This window comes from Lacerta agilis, chromosome 7 (assembly GCF_009819535.1).
Source record: "Lacerta agilis isolate rLacAgi1 chromosome 7, rLacAgi1.pri, whole genome shotgun sequence".
In the NCBI taxonomy this organism is placed as follows: domain Eukaryota; kingdom Metazoa; phylum Chordata; class Lepidosauria; order Squamata; family Lacertidae; genus Lacerta; species Lacerta agilis.
The window spans coordinates 30,938,818-30,961,357 of NC_046318.1; positions in this window are offsets into that span (position 1 = coordinate 30,938,818).

Sequence of the window (22,540 nt, forward strand, 5' to 3'; positions counted from 1 at the left end):
TAGCAGGCGCAGAAAAAATACAGTGTCTGCTTGATATCAATAGGAAGGGAGTTCCAAAGTGCTGCCACACTAATCAATAGATTTCTTGCAAAGGTGGAATAGGTATTATGTGTAACCTCTTGTTGTTGTTGTTGTTGTTGTTGTTGTTGTTTAGTCGTTTAGTCATGTCAGACTCTTCGTGACCCCATGGACCAGAGCACGCCAGGCACGCCTATCCTTCACCGCCTCTCGCAGTTTGGCCAAACTCATGTTAGTAGCTTCGAGAACACTGTCCAACCATCTCGTCCTCTGTCGTCCCCTTCTCCTTGTGCCCTCAATCTTTCCCATCATCAGGGTCTTTTCCAGGGAGTCTTCTCATGAGGTGGCCAAAGTATTGGAGCCTCAGCTTCAGGATCTGTCCTTCCAGTGAACACTCAGGGCTGATTTCCTTAAGAATGGATAGGTTTGGTCTTCTTGCAGTCCATGGGACTCTCAAGAGTCTCCTCCAGCACCATAATTCAAAAGCATCAACCTTCTTTATGGTCCAGCTCTCACTTCCATATATCACTATTGGGAAAACCATAGCTTTAACTATACGGACCTAATGTCAGCAAGGTGATAGTGCCAATTACACTGATTGAAGGGTTTGAGTGAGCCTAAAGCCAAAACCTATTGAATAGAAACCAAGGGTTTAATGTTGCTCTAAAAAAGGGTGTGAAGCAACTCACAAGCTAAAATGGTATGAATATATAATTTAAGAGTTTATACAGTTACTATATTTTTTGCTTCACTCATTATTCACACTAAATGTATTTGATTCTGGTCTGTGGTGGACTCTTTTGAGAGGGCAACAATGGCTTTGTACTGCATTAATATTCTCTTAGTGGTGAGGATGATGTAACACAAGTATAATAACCAGTGGTGAGATGAGAAATGTGTTTTCCCTGCTCTCCTTTAGTCCATAGTTTATGATACAAGGAGATATGTTCCTTCAGTTATCCTGAGCGGCAAGTTGCCTAGGTCTATATAGGTCAACACGAGCGTATTAAATTCAGCCTGGAAACAAATAGAGAGCCAGTGAAGATCCTTCAGGATTAGTGTTATATGATCCCTGCAGACTGCCTCGGTAATGTTATGTACTAATTACAGTTCCTGAATAGTCTTTAAGAACAGCCTTATATAGAACATATTACAAAAATCCAAAAGATAGATTACCAGACCAGGGACACTGTAACCAGGCTCTCTCTGTCCCGGGTTCATTATACCCTCACACTATGCACTTGTTCCCACAACATGCTCATTGGATTTATGAAGGTTTGTGTGAAGGAAGATTTATTGGTGGGTGTAGGTGATGAGTTTGGAAGGTGAAAGGTACATCGATGGGAGTAGGTTTGCTGCCATTCTTCAACACACAAAATAACTATTTTTGCAAGAGGTGCCTGCCCTTTCAGTGAAATGACTGAGCCGTGCAAAACAAAACAAAATTCAAATTCATGAAAATGAATTCTAGCATTCGGACTCATAAAGCTTTGTGTTTCATGTGATTATGAGATTTTGCATAAATAAAATAGTCTATCCCCAGGAGGTTTTACTTCAGTTGGTGCTAGCAGCTAAGCTGGAACTTGCAAAGCCCTGGAATAACAGTCATATTTAATAGGTAATCTACTTGGCAGTGGTTTTGCAGACTATGGTGTTTTGTGATCACTGGAAAACTACTCAGTAATTCAAAGTGTCAAATGGCAAAACAAAGCTGAAAGGTGTCTTGTTCTACAGGCATTGTCTTCTGCAATTTGGGCCAGTGCAAAAACACAAACTAATAAACAACAGCCGCTACCTATTGTCATCAAAAGCTGCAGTCCTATACATACTCAAAAGAAAGACGGATTAAAATCAGTGGGACTTCTGAGAAAATGTATATGAGGTTGCAAATGTATAAGATTCAGTCATCAAAAATAATTTCAGACAATCCATCTTTTTTTTCAGAATCTCAGGATGCGTAGCAGTGTTGTATAATATGAAAAGGTAACATTTCCATAATGCCAAAATCTCTCCACCCAAATTTAGAATGTAAACAAAAGGAAGGTTAAAGTTGAACCAAAGCCAACCCATTTTATTTGCACTTCCTTAATTGCACTTCACTGCTTCAAGTCACCATGGGTTGGATCCAGGCCAAGTTACAGAATAATCCTAACCACGTCTACTAAGAAGGAAGTTCTATTGACTTCAATGAGTCTTAATAATTGGGGTTATAATTATAGCCAGGAGTCACATTTAGGTCTCACTGAAATCAACATAGTTTCAGTAGTATGTTACTAATTTTTCACATTGATATGAACGATTCCTAAATACAACTTACTTGGTCTGGATTGTTTATTCCATATAAAACCCTTGACCTATCAAAACTATTGTTTATTATTATTTATTAACTATACCCTGAACACATATACCGTACTTAGACATATGTTTTAACTCTGTTACACAAAATGATCATTCTAAACAGTGCCATGCCTCACTCCATCTATGAAAAGATATGGCTAAATAAATATAATGATAGAATTAATTGCCTGTGCAAGCTATCTTCTGGTTGTCAATAATTATTTTGGTTGACAATAAACAGCTCCCTAGATGGTGATCCATGCTTTTATCATGTGCAGTGCTGACAATATATTATCCTGGCATAGTTTCATTAGGGAGCTCAAATAAACTTAGTAGCTACAACCATAATATCAAGACTGTGATTTCAGGGAGGGGAATTGACAATGGCTCATATAAACAAGGAGTGGGGCATTATGATGGAAGCCTATGTAAGATTAAATGAGAGAAATAGCATTGAAAAGAATGAAACCTAACAAAGCAAAGCTCTCTATTAAAGCAGCAAAAAGCAACCTTACTAGCTTTTGCTAAAGTTGTTCAGTAATAAAGCAAATAAATTCCTGGAAACCAGAGCTGTTTGCAATTAGATCCTTGGCTGCGCTGATGGCACTCTGTAATTAGTACCATAAAAGATGCCCAAGTGAAATATTTAACAATGCTGAGGTTGTTGGAGAAAATTTAATCTTTTTCCTGGCCCAAGAGGCTGTTCTGCTTGACCAGAAGCACCCATTTGACCAATTTGTGGATTCTCGTTTCCAGAAAAATGTGCTGCAGTTTCTGACATGAAACCTGGGTGAATATATTTTGTCATTTCATGGAGTCACCAGATTCACTCTCTGGTCCTCAGATTCATTCTTCACTGATATTGCATATTATATCCTTATACTTCAACTATTACAACCCCAGAAACTGACCCAAGAACCCTGGCTCATTTGTGCTATCAGTAACATAGCAAAGCGACAATGGCATGTGTTTTACCTTTCCCCACAAGATGGCACCACTCTCAAGTTTGCATATGTTGTGCCCCCAAGAACTTCTTTTTTGTGTACTGAGTGAGAGGTGTGTGTGTGTGTGTGTGTGTGTGTGTCCGTGTCCATTGTGTGTGTGTGGGAGCAACTGTGTGTCATATGATATTCTTCATATCCTTTGGCAACCCTATGGAACAAGATGAAAGATGGAGACAAAACAGCAAGATCCCTTGGTATAAGGTTGGCTGTTAATCTAAACAAATGAGCAAATCACAATAAAAGGATAGGGCAGAACCTTAAGACATTCTATATAGTACAGCTGTTGTTGTTTTTCTTAATGGTATGTGGGACATAAAAGAAGTCGACATAGTCAGATGTCTTCAGACATTAAAGGAGTGTTGTGCACATATGGGAGGGGAGGAACAAAAGGCACACAATGAACTCAGGATCCGCAGGTTTGAATAACTGAGACTGACGTATTCTATTGTGCTGCAGCAAGTTTGTCAAAAGGTGCACAAGATTAAAAGCAGTATCAAAGGGAAGAGAAGATCTTGGGATTCTGTTCAAGATGCCCTGAGCGGGGAGTTTGAGTGGGGTGGGGTGGGGTGGGGGGAGGAATGGAAAGTTTGAAAAAGAAAAAGAAATTAAAGGGATGAAAAGAGAATGATTTGTGGTCTGGAGCTCAGAATGGGCCTTTAATCATGAAGAAGTCGCAGTCCTCTGAAACACATGAAGAAAACCAGGCCAACTCTGATCAAGGCAACTGGAGAGAGAAAGAGAACAGAAGATGATATTGAAGTGCATCTGTTCTTAACCCAAGAGGAAACGAAGCTGATGACAGGATGTTCATTAGGAACTGAAGGGAAGATAAACAAGAGTTTCGTTTTTCAAGAGGAAAGGCGCACATTTAGCAGACATGATGTTAAAAATTATAGTTCATTGGGAGGCAGGCAGTACAGTGATGCTGTTCTGCAGCAATGTTAAGGGACTGGAGAGGATGCTTATTGGTTTAACAGTCACCAAAGAACCTCAGGCTGCATAGACACTGTACATTTAAAGCACCCCCCCAAAAAGATCCATGGGAACTGTAGCTTGCACACACAGAGAGCTACAATCCCCAGCACCCTTAGTGAACTACAGTTCCCAGGATTTGGGTTTGTGTGTGTGTGCTTTAAATGCACTTTAAACGTGTGGTGTGTATGCAGCAACATCACAAGAAAATAATGTTACAAAATCCATAGCATGGCCTAGATTAGTGGTTCCCAATTGGTCCATGGACCCTAGGGTCAACCAATCCAAGGGGCCCCTGGCACCATTCACACAACAAAAACTACCACAGAGCATCAAGATTTCCAAAAGTAGGGGTCCATGGCTTGGCTTTTGAAAAACACGGGATCCACAGTTCTTAGCTAACTGGGAACCACTGGCCTAGATACTTCCCTTACAATTCTGGCTATAGAGGATAAGATCTATAGCCTTCCTTTTGGTTAACTAGAGAAAGCCTGATATCCTGGACTGCAAGACTTCATATCACCTTTCTTAGCATAAATATATTTTTTTTAATCTGAAAAGAATAAATGTGGGCAATACCCCTATTATTAAGGTCAGGAACTACTCTTCCTAACAGGTCACTAAGCTAGATAAGAACAGTGTGCCTGAGGTCCAGACACAGAATTGCCACTGCTGTTTCCATTCTGCTGCCCCACGTCTGGGGTGTTAACAGCAGCCTCATTCACTCCACAAAGCAAGCCAAATGTGTAGGCATGGAAATTTGTCATCCATGCTCTTAAGTACAAGGCATCAAAAAGCTTCCATCTGGAAGCAACCTCAGTTGTCTGAGATCTGAGCATTCTCAAATGAAATGATTCCAAAGCTCAGAGAAAGTTTCTCGGAGTTTGGCCACGGTGAATCTTTGTTTGAAAATAAAAACTCACAGCACACAGGCCTATGCATGTTTACTCAGAAGCAAGTCTTATTATGTTCAGCAGTGGACCTTACCCTCAGGTAAGTCTGCATAGGATTGCAGCCTCAGAAAGGAAAAGCATAGAATCAGAATGGTAGAGTTTGAAGGGACCCCTTCTAGCCCAGCCCCTGTAACGCAGGGATATTTGTGTTTAGCCCAACTTCTTTACTCCTTGTGGCAACCTTGCCAATAGTTCAAAAGCTAAGGTTGCAGTTCATTATATGCCCAAGTCAGCCACTCTGTGGATGCTTACCTACTGTAAGCCATAAAAATTAACAGAGCAGTGGGGTGGGAGGAGGGCATGGAGTGGCAGATTCTCCACTGCATCCACAGACCTCCTGGCTCCTGCTGGCCAGGGTGGGAGGTGAAGGGTTGTTTGTTTTCCCCACTAGGAAATGGGCTGGCTTTGGCTCTCGCATATCCATCACTGGTTTGGCTCTGCTCCACCCACAACTCCCTGCTTTGGGATCTCATGCCAACTATTTAGCAACAGGAATACCAATGGCAGTAGGGTGCATTCTGCCACGCTTTCTGCAGGTGCAGAGAGGGCCTCTGTGACAACAGGCACCCACCCACCCCTCCCTGCCAAGAGAACCTGGAAGCAGGGCAATCCCCCCCTTTGCTAGCAGCACAGATCAGGATTTGCCTCTAAGAAAGCACAGGATTTCACTACAAGCTCCACTGATTTCAACAGATAGGACTCAGGTGTGCTGGATTATAGCTGAAGTGTTTGAGCAATGGTTGTGTACATAATATTTGCTTGCCTGACCTGTTTGCCCATGTGGAAACCGGTGCGGTTTTGCCTTCTCTTAGTCAAAGGGTGGGGGAGCCTTCTCATATATGCTGCTTCAGAGAAGAGGAAGATTTTTTAAAAAATAAAAAAATAAGGCACCCCTAGCACAGTCAGCCAATGCAACAACCTTCAAAGCTGGTCCTTAGGCGAACAGGGCACAGCCCCACTAACTTCAGTCTGACTTCAGTCAGATGTTAGCTGTCTGCCTTCCTGATCACAACCACCCAGAGCATAGGAGCCAACTCCTAGGGGCCAAGGGGTCTTTGCCCACCGAAGTTGATGGCCATTGCCATGCAAATGGTGTGTGCGCACCGTGTCATATGATCAATTATGCAGGGTGGGGCTTACCTGGCCCTCCAATATTTTATTCAAGTAGGCACCCCTGATCCAGAGCATGACACTAGGTCTCAGCTTCCTCCTTCTTAGTCTCAATGCTGCTCTTCTAAAACTCATCAGGGAGAGAAAGGACTCAGCTACATTAGTAAAAATAAAATGTTATAACACTGTGACACCAGATGGCGCTGTAGAGCTGAAATTGGAACTCTATGAAATTTTCCATTGTGAGCTTTAAAATGTCCCCCCCCCCTGAGCATTTTCAGAGTGTTTTTTTATAGCTGTGTAGATGCAGTCAAGGGGACCAAAACGAGAATGAGTTGGCTCAACTTATCATTGGCTCCAGCTCCACCTGCTGTTAACCTCCTGCCTTTATGCTCTTCTAATTTCACCACTGGGTGAGAGTAACAGTGGGAGGGAGAGACTCAGCCTGAGAGCTCACTCCTTCTCCCAGACAAGCTGCCCGCTCATATATAGCAAGGTCTGCCTTCGAACAGAAAAAACCCCCTGTAACTGTAAAACTCTGCTCTGTTAAACACATGTTTATGTTATGATATAAATAGCAGAAGTAAATGTACACGTTTATGTGCATAACAGAACACACTAATGAAACTCAAGCCTGCATGCAACCTAGGGTGAGTACAGATGGCCATTTACCAGAGAATAAATTACCACTGCATGCACGCAACTCATCTATAAGGCACTGTTGAATGGTGAGGAGAGGTTTTCTACACATCTGCAACCAGTCAGAAATCTGAGGAAGTCAGGGAGTGGTAAATTCTTCCCTCTGCTTGGCAGGACCTCACATATGACTGCATTACTAATACATAGTTACAGGCATATAGGCAGTAATTCCCATTCAGTAAAGGATGGCCAGGTCTTCTTTGTTAGCAGTTTCCTGCAATATACCTAGTACAGTGGTACCTCTGGTTATGAACTTAATTCATTCCGGAGGACTGTTCTTAACCTGAAACCGTTCTTAACCTGAGGTACCACTTTAGCTAATAGAGCCTCCCGCTGCCGCTGCGCCACCGGCATGCAATTTCTGTTCTCATCCTGAGGTAAAGTTTTCAACCCGAGGTACTACTTCGGGGTTAGCGGAGTCTGTAACCTGAAGTGTTTGTAACCCAAGGTACCACTGTAATCAGAAACATCCCAGAATTCAAATTATCTCAATGACAGATCGCAAGTAGACAAAGTGTGACACAATCATACGCTGGGGTTAATGTTTCATAGCATACTATTGGACCGTTCTTTGCATTTCTGCTATTTTTTTGGCCTTGTTCATTTGGTTTATTCTCTCGTTATCTCAAAAACATCACCACTGTTGGCAACAAACAGATACATGAAATGCAACCATGTACTATCTAGTCTAGCCTTAAGACGGAGCACTAACCTGTTTGTCGCACAAAAGTGTAGTTTTACTCAATCTGAATTTTTTCCTGCTTATCCTCAAGATGATGCTTTCAATCCAGATTGATTCTAGACACTTCCATCCAGAAGGGCGGTGTGATTACTTGATATGGGTTTGAAAACTTTCCCTTTGATTAGGTTATCCACACCTTTTCCTCCCTAAGCGTTCCCCTGATGAATGAAGAAGGAAGATGTAATTGCAATCTTGGTATAAGCCCACTCACAATGTCATTGGGCATGCATGGATACATTTCCTTTGCTGGGGCCACCTAGATATGTTTTGGTCAGTTTTCAAATGGACACACTGTAGAGTAACACAGACTCAGTCTGCGATGAGCTTCATTTTCAGAATGAAACCATTTTCTCAAACAGTGTTTTCAGGGACAAAAACTATGCAATACATCTGGATTGTGTATGGGCTATGTAGAAAAAACAACTATTCAGTCTCCACTGAATCTAGAATAAAACAATTCTGTGTACACAGCCCAAGACCCTTTGGTGCAATAGACTAACACAGCCAGATTTCTAGAAACCATGTTTTTCTGTCTTTCACCACATGATGGCACTGCAAGATTTAAGTTTTCTGCCTTAGTGCTGGAGTACACATTGGTGCCTGTGTTCATGTTTTCATGTAGTGAGTCCAAAAATTAAAAGCAGCATTTAAAAATATAGACTCAGGGGCTAGGTTTCAAATAGGTTTGGCATGAAAGGGAACAGTGCTGTCTTAAAACTCATTCCCAAACACGAAGAGTCTGCAGTTTCTGTAAGATTTAGGCAAGTAGTCTGCGTAAAATCAGATATAAAAGTATGTGAAGCAACATTCTGCTGAGGGCCAGTTCTCACATTACTTTGGATATTGTTCGTTTGAAAAATTCTCAATTACAAACACCCTTACAAAGAAAGAGAAACAAATGACGACAACAGCAGCACCTTTTCATTTTCCTAATTTTAAATACCTGAAGCTATAGATAATGTTCATTCCAAAAATTGAGAAGATCTAATTTAAAATCAAACTCTTATAAACTCTTACCTACTCTAATTTGAGGGACGTGGGTGGCACTGTGGGTTAAACCACAGAGCCTAGGGCTTGCTGATCAGAAGGTTGGTGATTCGAATCCCCGCGACGGGGTGAGCTCCCATTGCTCGGTCCCTGCTCCTGCCAACCTAGCAGTTCGAAAGCACGTCAAAGTGCAAGTAGATAAATAGGTACAGCTCTGGTGGGAAGGTAAACGGCGTTTCTGTGTGCTGTTCTGGTTCGCCAGAAGTGGCTTAGTCATGCTGGCCACATGACCCGGAAGCTGTACGCCGGCTCCCTCGACCAATAAAGCGAGATGAGCGCCGCAACCCCAGAGTCGTCCGTGACTGGACCTAATGGTCAGGGGTCCCTTAACCTTTACCTTTACTCTAATTATAACTAAATGCATAAACGTTATCATTTATGCTTTATTTCATACTCTGGACATTATCTCTGGACATTAACTTATCTGGAGAGTCTTATTCTCTGGACATTAACTTATCTGGAGAGTCTTATTCTACAATCTTCTACTACAGGCCCACATGTGGTGGACCTGTAATAAAATTAAGAGCTTGTGGGATATGGTATATGAAGAGCTGAAGAAAACGAAACCTATATTGAAAAAACAGAAGCTTTTCTGCTGGGTATATTAGACTCTGACATTGCAAGTGAAAATAAGAGAATATTCCTGTATGCAACACCAGCAGCGAGAATCTTAATTGCAAAAAATTGGAAAAAAGAGATAGCACCACCAACAAAAAAGAGTGGCAAGATAAATTATTTGATTACCTTGAACTCAATCAACACCAGGACTTGCTTTGAGTAATTTTTGCAAAACAAAATATGGTGTAAAAGTATAAAATATAGAGAAAAGTAGGAAAAGGAAATGAGAAAGAAACAGTTTACCAAATATGAAATTAGACCCGCATTGAGGACGAAGGAAGTCAATTAGAAAAGAATAAGAATTGAAATATGGATATACATTTATTATTTGCTTTGTATCTGTATTTGTATTTTCTAAAAGTCTGTTCGTTGTGTGTGTTTGTGTTGTAACAACGAGCTAATAAAAAGCATATAATAATATTCCACAATCTTCTGTGTGAGCAGCTATTGCTCCTTACCAAGACAAATAGTAGCGATTCAGCTGTTAACTTCCATGCCTTTCACAACGAAGGCAATCAAGAGTTCTCCGGCACCTTATAGCAAAGTACACTCAGGCAGCCTAGGGACATTTATTGCAGAAGAGAGAAATGTGTGGTTATCATATGAATCCCAAGGAAGATTGGCTCGATTCATCACAGTGAAGGAAAAGCAAGCTAATGAGAGATTAACATGCAGGCGGCAGTGTGGATATCAAGACAAGACGACTTTCCAGACAAGCTGAGTAAGAAATTACAGAAACAGCTTCCCACTTTGTCACCTTCTCATCACCAGCACCATCCGCAAAGTCATTTCCAAATGTCTCAGGTGGCACATGTTGCTTGCATGCGGTGCCCTTTCGTGGCAGACACAACTCTCCAAGCAGTTTCCATCCGGAGCTACACACAGTGAAAACAATGCAGTTTGCAATTAAAGGTCAACAACGAAATCACCATCCCAACTCCTGATAGCCATGCCAAAATGGGAGGGCAGTTCTTCCATTACCGGCAAAGTCGGGAAACTTAAAATACGCTTTAGCAGCTTTTAGAATGGCACTTTTGTGCTTCCTACAATCTTCTGGGTGGTGGGGGAGAGCATGCAATGAATGGAATAACGCTGCAATATCCAGGTGTTTGTGTGGTCCATGGGTAGGTCAAAAGGGATGAGTGTGATGCTAGTGATGCTCCCATGTGCAGTTGCAACCACCAGGCTATATCAGCTCTGATCCAGAGCCTGGTTATACATGCTTTGACTTCAGGAGAGCCTAAGCAGGCACAACTGTGTGCCATCGTGCAACTCATGCCACGGTCTAACCAGTGAAATGCTAAGTCCCATGAAAATTACCATATTTTTCTGTGTATAAGACGCCCCCATGCATAAGATGACTCTTATTTTTTGAGCCCAAATTTAAGAAATAAATATTATCAACATTTCGTGTATAAGACGACCCCCATTTTTAAACTTTGAAAAATTGGTAAAAAAAGATAGTCTTATACACAGAAAAATGCAGTGATTGTTCGAGACTTGAACTACCCTTCTTGTTAATTTTAATGGGATTTAAGTGTGCTCATTGGGACTTAAACCCAAATAAGTGTGCAAATTATTTCTGTCTAAGGCTGCAGTGCTATGAAGTTTTACTCAGCAATGTCTCACTGAACTGAGTCGTACTTCCTTCTGAGGAAACATTTAATTGCAAACTGTAACATGCATAGCTCTTTGTTGGATTTTCACTAGTGGCTGCTCAGGATGATTGTAGTTTTTTTTTTCATACTTAAACTCAGCCTTGCTGGTGCAGCTGATAAGTGCTAAGATCAGGATATACTAAATCAATTGCTAGCATGATGTCACTAACCAATGAAGTTACTCCAGCACTGAAAATGTTTAGAATTTTGATATTAGGTTCCCTAACATGTTTTGATGAATAAAATGAACAAACTAAACTTCATAGCTGCAGTGCAACAGCTTGTAAATGTAACTGCAAAGTTAACCAGGGAGGGGAGAATTCCACCATTTAAAAATATGCTCTTAATTTAAATCTGATTTTATGAAATTGTGCAGAATTCTGATTGACTTAGAATTATGTTTTGCATTATAGACTTTCTTACAGTGCATCAGCAACTGTCAGTGCCTTACTGAGATAATGTCCCAGTTCAAATGGTCATCTGGAATGATTTCTGACTGAGAACAAACCCGCATAAGCCATGTGTTCACACACACAACTTTGCCTCCTTTGATCATGAGAAGAGAGGAGAGAAAACCTTTGCTTTCACTTCAGAACACACCACAGTTTCTTGTTACGTACAAACTCAGGGCACTTTGTTTTGTTCTAATCACAGTTAGTTAAAACCAACAAGGATCAACTCAATGTAAAAAGTGAGTGAACAAAGCACAACTTTTGCACCATAAATGCCTAGTGTGGAAGCAGCCTTAGCATTCATACACTAATCCTCTTTTAAGCCATACAAGGGCTGATCCACACTTACATTTCCTTTGCTCTTTCCAGGCATGGTCTGTGCTTTAAAGCTCCATGTCCAACACCCTTGTTTCCCTCTGGAGCTTTCTCCACAAAAACCCACTCTTTAAAACGTACAGCATATGGCAATTCACTTAAAACTCAAATTGACTTTTGCTCTGATTGAGTGCTAAAGAGCAGCTTTTCATGGGGAAAACTCTGGGGGAAAACAAAATCATGGGTGGACACAGAGCTTTTAAGTGCAGACCTGTGCTTGGAAAGGTAAGTGTGGATAAGCCCCAAGTTGGTGACCATCACGACTTCTTAGGAGATCAAATTCCATACACTGGGTGAAATACTTCCTTTTGGCTGTCCCGAATCTTCCAACATTCAGTTTCATTAGATATCCGCAAGCTCTAGTATGATGGGAGAAGGGGGGGGGATCTCTATCCTTTCTCTACAGCCATGTGGCACTTTTTTACACCTCTATCATGTCCTTGCTTTCTCACCTATTACGTAAATGAAAAAGCCCCAAATCTTATAACTGAAAAACTGTTGACTAAAGTCTATTGGAACTGACAACAGTTGGTTGGAACCGAAAAAGTTGTCTAAAGTTTCTTAAATAATCATCAACATAGTCAGATTTTTAAAAATGTAGATTGTCTGTCTGGTTTATTGTGAACTTTTAGAACTTTTAGTTTTCTTCTTCTTCTTCTTCTTCTTCATCTTCTTCTTCTTCTTCTTCTTCTTCTTCTTCTGGATTGTTTGGAAAGGAAGGAAATGTTTTGATTTCTTCACAATCTAACTTTTACCTTTGGTCATCAGTCGCCTGTTCCCATGACCTATTATCCTGTATTTCTTTTCCCTTGACAATTCACTAATAGCTTCATTCCCTTCCCCTATCATTGGCTCATCTTTCTTCCTATGTACAGGCATAAGTCAGCACCAATGTGCATATCTTTCTTGTCTTCCCCCAAGATCTGATTTTTTTTTTTAACATCACCATTAACTTTCAAACATACCTGTGGAGAAAAGTAAATGATTGTTTAGTTGTCATTTGTTCTAGGTTTAGAAGCTAACTGGAAACCCATTACATCCCTGTATAGATTTTTATAGTTTAGTTTCATTTATGTTATAAATGAATGCCTAACTGTACTTGGCACTGCATATATTGGCTAGTGAATAGACCTTCCACAATAAATGCCTGAAAGTTTAATACCATAGTTACTGGGCTGGATTACAGCTGAAATCTATTGCTTATGTCAAGTGTGGTTCATTTCAAAGTAGCTAACCAGGTGTCCAATGTCATGGCAGCAGTTATACATTGCATACTATTGTTGACCTACTTACAAAAATCCTCATGTGTTGGGAAGGATCCAGTAGTTTCTTGTATTTATTGTGGTCCTATATGTGAACCTTCAGCTCAGTCATGCTTACTCTATATCAGCTGTGGGGAACCTTCCAGATGTTGCTGGATTTCAGCTCCCATCAGCCATGAACACTGGCCATGTAGACTTACAACATCTGGAGGGCCACGTACTCCCCATTGCTGTTCCATACGTCAGGAATAAGGAATCAGGTAACATCCAGATATGTTGGACTCCCAGCAGCCTCAGACAGCATGGTTCAGTGGTCAAGAATGGTGGGAACTGTAGTTCAATACCACATGAAGGTTTATGGTTTACCCATCCTTGTTATATATGAAGACACTTCATGGCAGGCCAGTATTGCTCTGCATTGTAATTTTTTTCTCCTTGCTAATCTGCTGCTGCCTTCCTTGTACTACATTACAGCTACCACTGTGCCTCACACTGATGTATTTGGTGATGCATGCCTCCCCAAGCCCCAGATATCAAGCAACACTCAGTAGAAGTAGAAGTAGTGCACTGTATCAGTGTATAGAGAAGAGTGAGCTTCAGGGACAAACCAGCTGTGATTGGAACTTCTATATTTTTATGCTACAAAAAAGCAACTAAAAGAGGGACTAGGTTCAGTGAAGATCAGGGTTAGAGCCTCTTCCTCCTTTTGCTTCACACATGTACAGGAGGGAAGCATGCCTAACCTCTCCTAAGCAAGGGCTGTCATACATCCAAAATTTCCCGGACATAGCTGGAATTCATCTATCAAAATTGACGTACGGGCGGAATCTTCAGAAATCAGTTAAAATGTCTGGGAAAACCTATATCAGAAGTGTTGATTTTTCTGGTGAAACCCCCCCCCCAAAAAAAACCCTTCATTTTGGGAGGAGTTTTTGCAAGAATAGCTTAACAATCTCCCCCCCCCCCCCCCCGTCTGGATTTTCACTTTTCAAAATAAGGCAACCCTACCTAAGCCAGGTGATCTCCCCGCCCTGCAAATCCTCCCTCCTGGTTTCCTCTGGTTTTAGATTCTAGTTGGGGGAAAATGTGTTTAAAATTGCTCAGGGGAGATACACGCAAATCAAATTTGTTCAGTGCAGAAAGAATCAAGCAGATTCTTCCTTCTTGCTAATTCTGTCTTGAAAACTGCATCTTGAAGCTCCACGTCAGAGTAAAGAGGCAAAAATTAGGTTGCAAATGACACATCCCCTTTATAATACCTAATAATATGGAGTGGAAAGTATTTAAAAAGAAAAAAAAAGAAAAAGTAAGAAGAGAAAATATGAGCTACTCAGATTTCTGATGAAGCTACCAAATTCTACAGGAGATATCTGTGCTCACAGATATTTAACCCATAAATATAGGCATTTCTTGACTCCAATAATATCCATTCCAAGAAATACCCAAGCAATCAAAATGTCAATATTTGAAAAAGTAAGGAGAGAAAATATGAGCTACTCAGATTTCTGATGAAGCTACCAAATTCTCCGGGAGATATCTGTGCTCACAGATATTTAACCCATAAATATAGGCATTTCTAGACTCCAATAGTATTCATTCCAAGAAATACTCGAGCAATCAAAATGTCCACTTGCACAGTTTAAGGTAAGAAGGCCGTGTTTTTTCCATTTAGCAGAATGTGTTTAAAACCTTTGTCTCTTTGGGCCATCATTATATTCTGATACTGCCTGCATCAGCATAGCCAAGAACCAGTCAACCATAAAATGTTTCCTGTGTGGCGTAAGATGCATATATTCACATTAAGTGAATGAATGAGGAAATTTCTGCTGTCTTACAAATGTCTGGATGAGAAACACTGTCGTGAGTTCTGTGCTAGATCTAGTAAACAGGCAGCAGGTTTTTAAACAACCAAGATTAAATGCCCAATCATGCCTGGTTTACTCAACTCTTTACTGCAATGGGTAATTCCACATTTACTAACAAAGGAGAGATTATTTACAAGGACAGGTACAGAATCAGGACTTATATATCAAGTAAATTGCAACAGCTCAATTCCTGTACCCTGTAACATGTTGTAAATGACTTTTCAAAAACAAGGGAACTTAAGTATGACCAAGGAGACACACGGTTGCAGTTGGTGAGCACAAGGCTAGAACTTATAAGTGATTACATTGAAATCAGTGGGATTCAAGCAGTGGCATATCATGGGGGGACAGAGGGGATGTTGCTTTGAGAGTTTTTAAAAATAACAATTAAGCAGTGTAAAAATTCCATGAAATAAATAGTACTGAAATATATGGCTGCTGCTGCTGCTATCCAATCCCCAGCTTCCCTCTGTTGGGAAGACCCTTCCACACCACCATCGCCACTGCTTGGTCCTGACATAGGGTGCAATACTTGCTGTGCCCCGGGTACTGGCAACCCACATTACACACTGGATTCAAGCATGCTTAACTGATTCTAGATACAGCACATTGTGCTGTCCAATCCCCAGCTTCCCTCTGCTGGGAAGACCCTTCCACACCACCATCGCCACTGCTTGGTCCTGACATAGGGTGCAATACTTGCTGTGCCCCGGGTACTGGCAACCCACATTACACCAGTGGTCCGGATTCAAGCATGCTTAACTGATTCTAGATACAGCACATTGTGCATATTTCCCGATCATATGCTCCTAATATGTCAGCAAAGCCAACCTGTTTATTGAATCTATATTTTCACGACAATATTTCTTATGGGCTGTCAATAATGTTCCTTTCAGAAATTATATCTAAATTAAAAAAAATCCCAAACCAGCACATGATGATAGTGAAAGCATAATCCCCATGGTACTTAGAATCATAAAACTGTAGAGTCGGAAGGGACCATGAGGTTTATCTAGTCCAACTCTCTAATCCCCTCTCTGATATTAAAAATACAAGAGTTAAACAACTAACAAGTTGCAGCCTTTTCATAACACCCAAAAGCAGCTGCCTGAGGTGGCTGTCTAATGGTAGGACTGGCTCCCTCTGCACACATAGAACTGTTCGTGGAAATGCACCCACAGAACATTGAAGCAAATGGAAAGCCCTCTACACAGAACTTACTATTAGTGTCGGCCAACTCATGGATTTATGGACTGGACAGAATGTTCGAATTGGTAGTGTATGGCTCTGATTCTATTACAGATGTATGACATTTCCAACCCATACTGGAACTCTGGGTTGCATGGCTTTGGGGGGACTACTGTATGTTATATTTACCCACTGGAATAATTCCTGCATCTGCTATCATAATTAGAATGAGAACTGATAATTTGTAGTCTTGCCTGTTCCAAAATTAATACAAATTAATTAGAAAAAAACCCCTCAGCTGGGCTTTCTTGAATTGATATGTGGAGAGTTGCACTGTAAAAAACAGAAAGCTGAGGTTCTTGTGAAGCTAACCAACATCAAAGGGTGATATCTATTTGCACTAGAAATTCAAAATGTGCAGCCAAAGAACAAACTGTGTTTAACTGAGGTGATTTCCACTCTCTTCCCAAGGAAAAACAGCCTTGGGAGAGAAAGTGAGAAGGAACCCCACCTATACCTGAACAACCTTAATGCATGGAATTTGAGGGTTATAGAACTTTCATATACAGTGTGTGTGTGTGTGTGTGTGTGTGTGTGTGTGTGTGTGTCCTGCCCACCTAGCAGTTCGAAAGCACGTCAAAGTGCAAGTAGATAAATAGGTACAGCTCCAGTGGGAAGGTAAACCGCGCTACTCTGGTTCACCAGAAGCGGCTTAGTCATGCTGGCCACATGACCCAGAAGCTGTACGCCAGCTCCCTCATCCTACAGAGCAAGATGAATGCCGCAACTCCAGAGTCGTCCGCAACTGGACCTAATAGTCAGGGGTACTTTTACCTTTAAATGTGTGTGTGTGTCTGTCTGTGTGTGTGTGTGTGTGTGTGAGAGAGAGAGAGAGAGAGAGAGAGAGGGAGAAAGAACTTTCCTATCTATCACTATATACCAGAAATTTTACCAGAAGTTATAATCTCAGTGGAGGAGTCTCTCTCTCCACCCCCCCCCCCCATTTCTAGCCTGCAAATATTGGGAGCTAAATTAAGCAGAGAAACTAGTCATACACCTTGTATTCTGGAAATATTGCTTTGTCAGCACGAGTGTGATGCCCAGGAAATGTGTCCTTCTTGATCAGAACAAGAAGTCTGTCTCAAGTGACTAATGGGAGAGGTTGGTCATGGTCGTTGAGCCCTTGCTTTCCGTCCATGAGTCTTCCTTCTGAAAGAACATATGGCAGGATATATTCCGCATTGACGGATGTTATCCTTAAAAATATGGTAGGGACAGGGCTTTCTAAATTTAAAAAGGGGAAGTTTGGTTCAGCTGTGCTTCTTTTTGTCCCTTTTGAAGCATACCATTTCCCCCTTAAAAGCATTGTCTGATACATGTATTTGTAAAGAGGTGAAGAACACACTCAGCCAAGGAAAGCCCCTGCTTGTGGTTTGGAAATTACACTAAACCATTTCAAAACCTGCAGTTGAGGCATCAGTAAAAAAAGGATCTAGGCAGAAATGTTTTGCAGTAAATTTCAATTTCAATTTCAATAAAATAAAAAACAAAAACAAATCCTGGTTATTGAATGGATTCTGGCCAATTTCCAGGCTCAGTTCCAAATCCCAGTGAGCCTGGAATGGTTTAGAACCTTGTTATCTGGCAAATTGACTCTTCCCAGGCCCTGAGGTCATCAGCCAAGAACTTCCTTGGAGTTTTCCCTCAGTCCAAGCTAGGGAGGGAGGCCACAGGTGGAGGCCTTTTTGGAAGTTACTCCATGGTTTTGGAATGCCTTACCCAGAGAGGCTTACCTGACTTATTGTGTTTTGGGCAGCAGGCAAAAAACAAAAACAAACAGGTCTTTAAAATTCTGCCTGCAAATCGGTTCAGAATTTGAACATTCAAATCATTGCATTCATTCACTCATTACATGTTTTAGCTCTATGAAGCAGATTTTGTGGCTCTTTTCATTGTCATTTTTTTGTTTATGACCAGATCTCTTTTAATTTCTGTTCTATAAATTGTTGCTGTGCTTTACAGTGTGGCTGTTATTTTCTAGGGCGGTAGTCAACTCGGTTTTACTCATAGTAAACCTATAGAAATTAATGGATTTAACTTAGTCATGTTCATCACTTTCAGAAGGTCTACTTTGAGTAAAACTTAGTTGAATATTGCACATAGTGTGCAAATATTTGACTCTAGCTGGATCTACACTGATCTGTAAAAATGCTATTAAAGGCTATAAAAATGTTCTGTTGCTCTCAGTGGAATTTGTCATTGCCAACAGATTGCTGCTCTGCAGTGCCCTCTGGTGTCACATCTTTATAATGCATTTTTAATGTTATAACCGACCAGTGTAGATTCGCCCTCTGTGTTCTATTGTATTTTCATGATACTAAATTAGTTTAATTGTTTGGTCCCCAGAAAACTTTTGTTAAGTGACAACATAAACATGCATTTCTTTCATTTCATTATTATTTTAAAATATTTCCTAATTGCCTTTCTTCAACAGATTCCAGGAACAAGTACAAAAGGGTGAATAAGATCAATTCACACAACATAACCATACAATTCAAAGTCAACAAAGAAGCATAAAACTGAGCGTAACTGACAGGTTCACTCACCTCTAGTTATCAATCCATCCAAAAAGAAGTGGGGTGCCATCTCACCTCACTTGGAGCATTGGGTGGCTGAAGTATAAGAATGGTGTCTGGTTCAACATGGAGAGCACTAAAGAACAAATCTAATCAATGTTGCTCAGTGAGAAATGTTCTCATTAAAGTACATTTGTCCTTAGAGACAATCACAGAATGTTTATCCCTGCATTTGATGCATGGAAAAATAGAACCTAGTGCTTGGGGGAACATATACACCCAGTAAATCATTTACAGATTCTGTGTGGGTACAAATAATGGACAGAGGAGCAAGTGACTGAATCAAGGAATGGTTGTTCTGACATTGCATCCAATGAGCTAAGTCAGTCTTCTCCCAACCTGGTGTCTAATGGACATTGTGGTCTCCAACTCCCATCATCCTTGACCATTGGTCATGGGATGATGGCTGTTGGAGTCCAACAACATCTGGAGGTTGAACTAAGCACTGGTGGCAAGTGACTTCTACTCAGTTGGCGGGGGGGGGGGTCCCCTTTATAAAATGTGCAGGAGCCACTGCATCAATGGGAGGGAGGAACCTTTCGGCAAGCTATATTAAAGTGGTGTTAATCAATAGCCATTATGTTTGTAATAGAAACATGAGCAAGAACAAGGACTGGTTCACAAGGCACATGCTGGCACCTTGCATTTTCTATGGTTTGCACCCGATTGTCCAAAGCATGTGACTGGCTGGCCATGGGCAAAGAACCAACACACGCAGCCATTTTCAGCCAATGCCACAAATCAAATGATTGTGTGAATCACTCCTGAACCCAGTCAGGGGTGAACAAAGGCTAACCGACACCCAGGGCGGGGCAAATCGCTGGCTGTGCACGCATTGCGCTGCTACGTACAACGCATGCATGGCGTTGCTACGTAGGGTGCATGTGTGGCGTTGCTACATCCAGCGCATGCGTGTGACACCGGTGGGATCCCTCCATCACCGCTACAGCCGCATGCATGGCGTTGCTACGTAGGGCGCATATGTGGTGTCGTTATGTACAGCGCATGTGTTGTACATAGCGGTTTGCCACCGGCACCACCTGAGGGCCGTATGGACGGTGGTGGGATCCTCCACATGTGGCGGTGGCAGCGCGATGGCTGCTTGCGCCGCTGCGCCCAGTGGTGGCGGGGCGAGCACCCAGCAGGGTGCCTTCTTGTCACCCCTCCAGACATGGCACCCAGGGTGCACCGCCCCCCTGCCCCCTTGCGATGCCACTGAACCCAGGAAGTAGCAGGGGGCAACCTGACCGCCACACTTTGCTTGATTTAATACAGTGGGCACGTCAGAAGACCTGTGCGAGCAACTCAGCCCCCATATTTGAAGCAACATTCAGGCTGCAGGAGAAGAGGCGAGTAGCAGCAAATGGCAGAGGTTTAGGGGAAACTTATCACAACTGCCGAGGCATCAAAGTAAACAGAGTAGAGGCAGATTTTAGGTAGGGGTGGCAAAAATAGAGGACTGAGAATGGAATGACTACACAGTCCTGGGTCCTGGAGATACCCAGGGGAGGGGGAAATGGCTCTAGAGCTCTGGAGGTTAATTAATGCTCTACAATTAAGCCCCACAGGAACCTTATGATAAGATGAACCCAAAATCTGCTTAACAAAGGTATGAGGGACTGCTGTACAGTAGTGAGTAGACTTGAGGCAGCGTCTTTCTGGGCTAAAGACACCTGACTTTATTTGGCACACAGACAGAAGACAGTTCTTCAACTGCAGAACATATACACCTGTATGAGCATATGAAGTTGCCTTATGCAGAATCAGACCATTAATCCATCTAGCCCAGCGCTGTCAATCACTGCTCTACTACTGAGCTATGACCCCTTCGCAGAACAAAATGATTTATTTTGAAAAAGATGGATTATGCTATATGTACCAAGAAAGGTGATGAGAATAAAATGACAGAAATTCCCATTGCAGTGAAGGAAATTAAAATATCAACTTGTCGTAGTTAATCCAAGCTGGAGTTCTTCTGAGCTTCTTCAGCTTATCTTGAGAATTGTGAATGCATATCTTGGACAGGATCTCTTGATATTTTTTTTCAGGCGGTGGGGTGGATGGATGAATCCATCAATTTAAGTTTCTCTCAGTTGCTCAGTTTTCCACTCTCAATATCAGTTTGCCATGTTTTTGTATCAGTTCGTGATTTATTTGGTTTTAAAAACATCTGTACAAAAATGGATACAAATATTTGCACACAATTTTATTTATTTCACAACATTTATGTTACACTTGGTTTGCAAAAAGAATAAAACAATAAAGTTATCACTAACAGCAGTTAAGGACAAGTATTTAAAACATTTGAAAAAATAATAATATAAAAATTGGCAATAAGCTAAAACCAAATTGAAACACATGACAGTTTCTACATGTCTGGGAAGGCGTACCTAAACAAAAATGTCTTTAGCAGGTGCTGAAAAGAGTTTAATGAATGTGTCTGTCTGATGTCAATTGGCTGGGAGTTCCAAAGTGCAGGTTCTGCCACACTAAAATATCAGCTTCCTACACGTGCAGAATGAGTACTATGTGGCACCTGTAACAGTGCCAGTTCCACAGACTGATGTAGTCAAGTGGGCATATATGAAGTAGGGCATTCTTGCAAGCAAACTGGTCCTAAGATGTTAATTTTGCCTAATATGCTCATATTGGGATTTTTTTTTGCCAGGATAATGCATTCCCCCCTCCCAATTGTTCTCACTGGTATACAGATTTATGTGTACACTTCCTCTAATATATTCATTTTTGTAGGATTTTTTTTTGGGCGGTGGGGAGGTTGGATACCTGTATTGTAACAATTCAAAGAAGACTGAAGTGGGAGTTAGTTGTGTTTACCTTGAAATGGGAGTGGAACGTATTTCTCCAACACCCCTATTTTCTCTCACCCTTGCTACCCTCCCCCCCCCCAGAAAACCCTGAAAGGATTTGCTTAAGTTTACAAATCGGCAGTTCTCAAAACATTAGGGAAACAGACTGTTTGCTAAACTTAAAAGGCCCTGTGCTATTATTGTGCAGATTGTTTGCATTTGAGAAAATTATATTCACACTAGTACAAAGGAAGTTTATTTGCAGTTTTATGTTCTTTTTAATAAAACTTGCAATTATCGATAAAAACTGTGTGTTCCTTCTGCCTGCCCTACATTACCTCTCTCCCTCTTTAAAAACACAGTGCATGCAATTTAAGAGCTGGCAACAACACTCAATGCCTTCCCCATCAGCATGTACCTCTAACAGACAGCTGGATCACCATAAATATGACAAGTCCAGTTTACAGGAGCCTGCTTCTGTATTCCCTGTGTTCTTCAGGTATTGATCAGTTTCAGATTTTCCACATTACATATAATGAGTCTTAAAAGACTACCCAGGGGAGTCGCTCCATTCAGAGTTCACAGCACACACTAAATGGGGGGCAAGGTGTGCTAGGATGAGTGGGTTAGGATCCGGCAGATCTCTGGGAAGTTCTTGGCACAGCTCAGCTGTGCCAGCTTAACTCCCTCACCCTTGGCTCAGCCAAGACCCATCTGGTTGAGCTGAGCTCAGTGGATCTTAAGCTGGCATGTAATACCCCTCAACTATCCAGGTAAAACCAGGGCATCCCATTTTT